At 37.4% G+C, this 7,370-nt stretch overlaps 1 protein-coding gene across 1 annotated transcript in view; it reads left to right on the top strand.

Moving 5' to 3' along the window:
- The first annotated feature begins 2,220 nt into the window (after positions 1-2,220).
- LOC107693551 (uncharacterized) overlaps positions 2,221-7,370 on the top strand; it is a 57,306-nt gene continuing 52,156 nt past the window's right edge. The window contains exon 1 of the mRNA XM_016492977.1: positions 2,221-2,433. The gene's annotated coding sequence lies outside the window, so the exon portion shown is untranslated. The remainder of the gene's footprint in view (positions 2,434-7,370) is intronic.

Consider the following 7,370-nt stretch of genomic DNA (forward strand, 5'->3'; position numbering starts at 1 on the left):
CACATTGCTCATTAGTCTTACCCACTTACTTGTACTGATTAATGCTGTAATTACATCAAAACATGAACAGTTATGTAAAGTGTGGCAGCTATTATTTGATTAAAACTATTGATTTTTACAGTGCACATTACAAGAAAGGGTTATATAGTCCAGTGGAGGCAGTACAATACAATACAACTTTATTAACCCCAGAGGTGCAATTTAGTTACAGAACACTGAAGCAGACACTGAGACACGCAAGTGAAGAGCTAAAAGCCATATGGTAAGAGTAAGAGAGATCATTATTAATAAATAAAATAATGTCCCATAAAATATACAGTGTTATGTACAATGAGATATAATATTTAATATTAGAGACATAATATTTAATTCAATGTTAAATATGCAGTAATGTAAAAGAGGAACGACAACCAGAACCAGAATAAGGTAAAATATAGGCAATAAGTGTTATGTTCAAAAGTTCTGGTCCTCAAATTCTGTCTGAATAGTCAGCCTGTGTTAGTGGTGGGATCAATGTTTTTAAGCCCCTCTTTCTGCAGGTTACATCGCCAGTAGGTGGCGACTGTAAATGAGTAATTCAATAATTTGCTCAACCCGTTTTATTTAAAGGGGTCATATGATGCAATTTCAAATTTTCCTTTCTCTTTGGAGTGTTACAAGCTGTTCGTGCATAGATAAGATCCCTAAAGTTGCAAAGACTAAAGTCTCAAATCCAAAGAGATATTCTTTATAAAAGTTAAGACTTGTCCACACTCTCCTAAAACGCCTCATTTAAACATGCCCCCACATGTCTACGTCACTGTGTGGGAAGATTTGCATAACACCACCCAAATGTTCATGCAAAGAAAGAAGGCATAACTTTTATTCTCGCTGTAGTATTGTTGTTGCCGCCGCCATGTTGTGGAGACGCTGTGTGTTTCGTTGTGAAAGCGAAATTACTTTGTTTGGCCTTCCAAAAGACGACGATATCCGCTTCATCTGATCTCAGCTGATCCGTGCTGGTCGCTGAGGAAATACATCAAATTTCACGCTGTGGATCGCCGGATTGGCTTTCACCGTGGACAAAGTGGAGTCCAGCCTGGGGTCGTCACATGTGGGTGCCGCAGGTCCTCCGGACGCTCCTTCGTCGAATCCGCCGGCCGCGCCATTCTCAGGTTTTTTAATGTTTTTGTCTCGTCCCTCATCACAGTATGGTAGGGGCTTAACATTTCCGTCTCACGCTTGAGGTATTCGGCCAATCACAACGCACTGGATAGCTGGCCAATCAGAGCACACCTTGCTTTTCAGACCGATGAGCTTTGTAAAAATCGACGCGTTTCAGAAAGGCGGGGCATAGAGGAGAAACAATAATGTACAGTATGTGGAAAATAATGTGTTTTTTGAACCTTAAACCGCATAAACACATTTCATTACACCAAATACACAACATAATGTTTTTTTTAGCAACATCATATGACCCCTTTAAGAAACGCACATATGACTTTTGGTTGAGTCATTGGTTAGAACATGATGTTATAAGTACACTATTAACCTTAATGTTAAATCTGAAATGTAAGCATGAAGGAGACCAGTCCATGATGTTTATGTAAAGACTGTAGGGGTTAAATTGTCACAATGGGAACCGTGAATGAATAACTTGAAGGGTTTGATACAAAATATCAAATATTTGGATTAGCCAACAGATATTTTAAATAATGAATTTTATGAAATTACAAACTTCGAAACGTATGACAATTTGACATTTATGAAACATTCAAGTGAACAGTTCGACCTTTAGGTTAAATCTACCTTCATTAGTCAACTTTTGCCTGAATGTTTGTTTGCTTATTTATTGTTTGTATATTAGAAAAAATATAATACTGTTGGCCTAATGTACGTTTGGAGGTTTAAAGGTTTATGGTGTGTTTTGAAATAGGTATTTGAAATCTACAGAACCAGAGAAAACACATTTGCGTAATTAGACTTTCAACGCCAACCCATATCTAGTGTGATGCCGCTCCTGTGACAACTAGCCCCGCACTACCCAACATTTGAACGTAATAAATGTAAATCTGAAATCTTTCAGAACGTGGCGGCCCAATCGCATTAGTGATGAATAGCATAATTTTTCCATTGGGTGGCGCTGATCGGGCTCGCGCAGATGGAGGGATGAGTCTCATCACATGGTCCATATGCCCGGAGAAAGTGAGCGATCACGCAGCCTCTGCGCTCTCAAAACTCAATCAGAGTAGGCGGCAGTACGCGCGCTCCACAGCAGATGAACTGAGAGCACAAGACCAGCCATGATGCTCAGCCTGCAGCTGTGTGCGCTGGAGGAGAGCTGAGGAGCTGCGGTCATGCCGGAGAAGAGCGCACAGTAGAAGTCTTCTCACTGAGGATGGCAGGGATGCTGCGCGCCGCATCACTCTCTCTGGCTCTGTGAAACAGCGCACGGTAAGCGCGCTTCATCTTCCCTCACTGATCATGTCATGAGATGTTGAACTTTGAGCTGTTTTGTCAGTCATTTGAAGACGTTTTTTGTGTTTGGCTCAGCGGGTTGTTGATCAGAACTTTATGAGACTTATCAGGTTTGTCACTTTATATAACTGTCGTTCTGTATAGCCTAAATATGCTGTTTGGTTTCAGACAGCAGGCAATAGCAGCCTCAGTCAGTCTAAAACACGATTAGGGCTGTGCTGAGATCTTTTTCAGGAGACTGGAGATCACTGAAGGCGTATTCTGAGCTCATATTGATGTTCTTATTGATTCTGTATTTTCTTGAGAGGGGTGGTGAAGAGGAAGATACAGTGCTGAGAGTAAATTAATGAGGTAAAGATGGTTTAAAGTGTGTCCTGAATGAGCGTTCAAAGTGAACTTTGGCTTGTCCTCTTCTACTGATAAAAACAAAACAAAAAGTACCATGGTACAACCTATTCTTCTGGGCATCCTATCATGGTTCTATCAAGCCTTTTTTGGGGCATGTACTATATACTACCATAATCTGTTGGATATGCTGCATGGTACATGTTTTTGGGATGGGACCATAACACCATGGTTTTATGTACATTTACCATGGTATTTTCAATATGTGCCTTGTGCCACCATCCCTTACAAAAAGTATTTTGGCAGTACCATGGTACAGCGATTGGTACTTTGGAATATTTATGCTTATTTCATGGTATCCACAGTACATCCAAGAATACCATGGTAGTACCATAGCACACATCTAAAAACCATTGTAGTACCATTCTATATATTTTTTTGCAAGTTATGTATTTTGGACATCTTTTAGTACCATGGTATGTACAGTATCAATAGTACTAATATTTCATAGTATTAATATCTGATGGCATTACTCTACCAATGTACTGTTGTTGTAAGGGATACTATTTAATGTAGTTAATATCATTACAGTGTGTTTAGTTAATTTTTTGCACCTGTGATAAAGCAGCATCTTTCATAGTGTCTGCATTTTGGGAGAGCAATTAATGGTGTGATCTCTAAGTGTTAAGTTATTCCTCCTGGCCCAGCGGGATAGACTTTATTCAAGCAAGAAAGTGCCTTAACACCGAGAGCTTATGCCCCCCAGTGCACGCTGACCGAGAAACTGCGCGAGTCTGTCCGATACAGTGAATACGGATGAATGAAATCCTCTTACACTGCAGCTCAAACTCACTGTGTGTGAGTGTATGAGAGAGATATGCTCTCCACTGAGGGCTTAGTGACTGATGAACTGTCTTTTGCACCTAATGTCAACTGTGTTGATTTAAGCAGCACAATTATGAGTCAAATGTCATAAGCAGAAAAAAATATTTGTACATTTCAGAATTAAGTTGCAGGATTATACAAGCTTGTCTAAAGGGCCAGGACAGAAATCACCCATTCACATGTCTAATTTTGGTCATTTTAATCAAGTCACACCTTGTACAGATAATTTACTTTAAATTTGTCATAATCCACCCACCCTTACTGTATGTCACTCAAAACTCAAAAACTCACAACTATTTTCCTGTACAACACAAAGAATTATTATCAAAATAGCAAAGCTGCTGATGATCACTGGTTGTCAAGTTCAGCTGCAAATAATTTTGATTTATAAAATAATGATTTGTTGTGAAATACAAACAACAACATCAACAACAATAATACTATATATGAATAATTATTACTACTACTACTACTACTACTACTACTATTATTATTATTTATTATTATTAATAATATATTATTGTTTTTGTATTTCACAAGAAATTGTAATTATTTAATAAAGGAAAATTATTATTATTATTATTAATTATAATGATTATTGTAGTTTGTATTGTTGTCTTATGTTAATAATAATAATAATAATTATTATTATTATTATTATCATCATATTGTTTTTTTTTGTATTTCACAAGAAATCATAATTTATTTAACAAATCAAAATAATAATAATAATAATAATAATAATTATTATTATTATTATTATTATTATTTGTATTTCACATAGGGCACCACGTAATCAGGACTGCCACTGGCACCCCCTCCAAAAAAATCAATCGATAAATAAATAAATTAATAAATAAAAGGAGCATGAAGGCCCTGATATTACTAGAGCCATCTTTCTTTCTTTTGCACACATTTTCAATCAAGCCCACATATAAACTTTAAACATGGCAAGACCCTTTAAGGGCCCACCGTTTTTTTTGCTTGACTCTTATATATTAAACATGCCACATCCTTACAGACAGGCTACAGTGGCTGCATTTTTAACCACATGACCAGAGTCTGTGTTGTGTGACGTGACAGACCGTCATGCTGTCACAGCAGGATGCAGAAACTCGCTCACTGTGGGTTCAGCTAAGTGTTTGAAAGGTGCACGAATGGGTCAGTTTGTACGCAATATATGTATTTCCTGTAGACGCTCTCTCACATGTGCTGTGCACAGACAGGGTCTAATATGCACGCCATGCACTTCTGCCCCCGTTGATGTCAAAGTAGATTCAGGATCAAGTAACACTCATATACTCCTCTGTATCTTAAGACAGATATGAGCTGAGAGAGAGAGAGGGAGGGAAAAATGAATAGTCCCTATGGATTAGAGTGGAATATGTGTGACGGAGGGTAAAGGGAGGGTTTAGGGCACCAGACGCACTGACTGTATGAAAATCCCTTAATAATTAACACTACACAGGCCACGAGGATAGAGGAAGGGTACAAACGGATGGAAACCCACTGCGTACGTGACAATTACGTAGAGTGGTCAACATGTTAGCTAGAACGAATGAATTCTTCTGAGAAGTGTTGGGAGATCTCCCAAAATTAATGAAACATGAAGCTCTTTTTAAAGGTTCTTCAGTGTGTCATCTTAAAGGGATAGTAGACCAAAAATGAAAACCTCATGTTGTTCTAAACCTGTATAACTTACATTCTTCTGTGGAACATAAAAAATATATTTAGAGAGATGTCTTATTTATGTCTATCTGTCTATCTATCTATCTATCTGTCTGTCTGTCTGTCTGTCTGTATGTCTGTCTGTCTATCTATTCATTTATTAATTTAATTTTGGACCATGTGGAAGTCAAATGGTCACCAAAACAGCTTGGTTAACATTTTTCAAAATATCTTTGTGTGTGTGTGTGTGTGTGTGTGTGTGTGTGTGTTACTCAGAAGAAAGAATGTCATACAGGTTTGGAATGACATGAGGTTTTAATTTTTTGATAAACTACTCCTTGAACTAACTCTTATTTAATGAATAATTTTATTTTTGTGCGCTTGCGCGTGGGGCTTACAATGACTTACAACGATACATAACTGCTACAAGTGTATGGGATAAATCACTATATAGGATAAATCACTATACAGGATTTACCCTATTATACTTTATCGACACGAATTGATAGGTGAAACAGCAAACAGCCACCCACAAATAGTCTATAAACAAAGCATCCGGATGTCTTTGAGTTCACATGAACAACGGTTAAAGTTACTCGTCGTCAGGCTACAGAAGAATACCATAATTCCTCCGTTCAATTAGGCCTAAGTAGACATCGCAGACCTATAACAACCCAGCCACAACACATAATTGCAAATAACATGCTTTACCTTAACACAGAATCGACCACAGAGTCCAATGTTTATATTTTTTCTATGAATCTTTGAGTTAACGTACTAAACATGAGTGGAATTTGCACCGCAGCGCCCCCACACCTTGATGCTCATGACAAGAATAGCATGTATAGTTATCTTTATTGAAGTGAATTAGGTTTAAATCGCCATCATGCATGAATGAATGATATTTTAGCAATTTTACACATAATAATCCACGATGATCACAGTACACAAAACTGAAATTGCACGTCAAAATAACACATTTTCAATATTTTTTGAGACCCCCCAAAATTTCACAAATCACATGTTTTCAGGGGAGCCCATGTCTTATTAAGGGGAGCCGAGCTCCCCCTAGCTCCCCCGTAGTTCGCACCCTGGTTATTGGTATTTGTTTTTAAAATATATCTTATATATATATATATATTAACAGTTACTGTAATATATGTTTTTTTATTTCAGTTAATGTTTATTAATGGTTTTAGTTTTAGTTAACTATAATAACCCTGGAGTAAATTATGACAAAATGTTTATTTTTGGGAGAACTATCCCTTTAAATGATATATGATCATGTTTATCAGAAAGGCAGTAATCACATATTTAGGATTTTATAGGTCCTTGTTTATGAATAACGCATTGAAAAACGCCTTAGTGGTGTGTCCCCTCGATTGTCTAAGGCAGTTATGACCTTGCTATTAATAATTTAGAACCATGTTAAAACCATCTGATGCTGAAATAATTCTTTGTTTTAGGGTTTATAGAACAACATTAAATCAAAATTGATCATATTTACTTTCTTTATGCATGCTTCTGGTCTTATTGGGAATCATTCGTGACATTATTTTAAAGGGGTCCTATTATGCTTTTTCACTTTTTCAACTTTAGTAAGTCTGCAATGTTGCTGTTTGAGCATAAAAAAGATCTGCGAAGTTACAAAGTACAAAGTCCACTTCAAAAGGAGATATTTTATTTAACAGAAATCACTTTTCAAAAACTACAACGAATGACTCGTTTGGACTACAACGCATATTTTCCGGGATTTGTGACATCACAAATATCGACGAATGGGACGAGACCTGGTTGAGCTGCACTAGAGAAGGCAACGAGTGTTATCACTATGTTGGAGACACGATAGCTTTCCCAAGGCAGACGAACTTAGAGTGGTTACAATCATCCCGGTTTAAATCGCGCTCAAATTGATTTGATTTTGATGCAATATTTGCACTGAAGCTCGCAGGTGGCTATGGTAAGGGGCGTGACATTTCCCGACCAGGCGCCGAGTGCTGCCAATCACAACACAC

The sequence above is a fragment of the Sinocyclocheilus anshuiensis genome, unplaced genomic scaffold (genome assembly GCF_001515605.1).
Source record: "Sinocyclocheilus anshuiensis isolate Anshui unplaced genomic scaffold, SAMN03320099.WGS_v1.1 scaffold967, whole genome shotgun sequence".
Taxonomy (NCBI): domain Eukaryota; kingdom Metazoa; phylum Chordata; class Actinopteri; order Cypriniformes; family Cyprinidae; genus Sinocyclocheilus; species Sinocyclocheilus anshuiensis.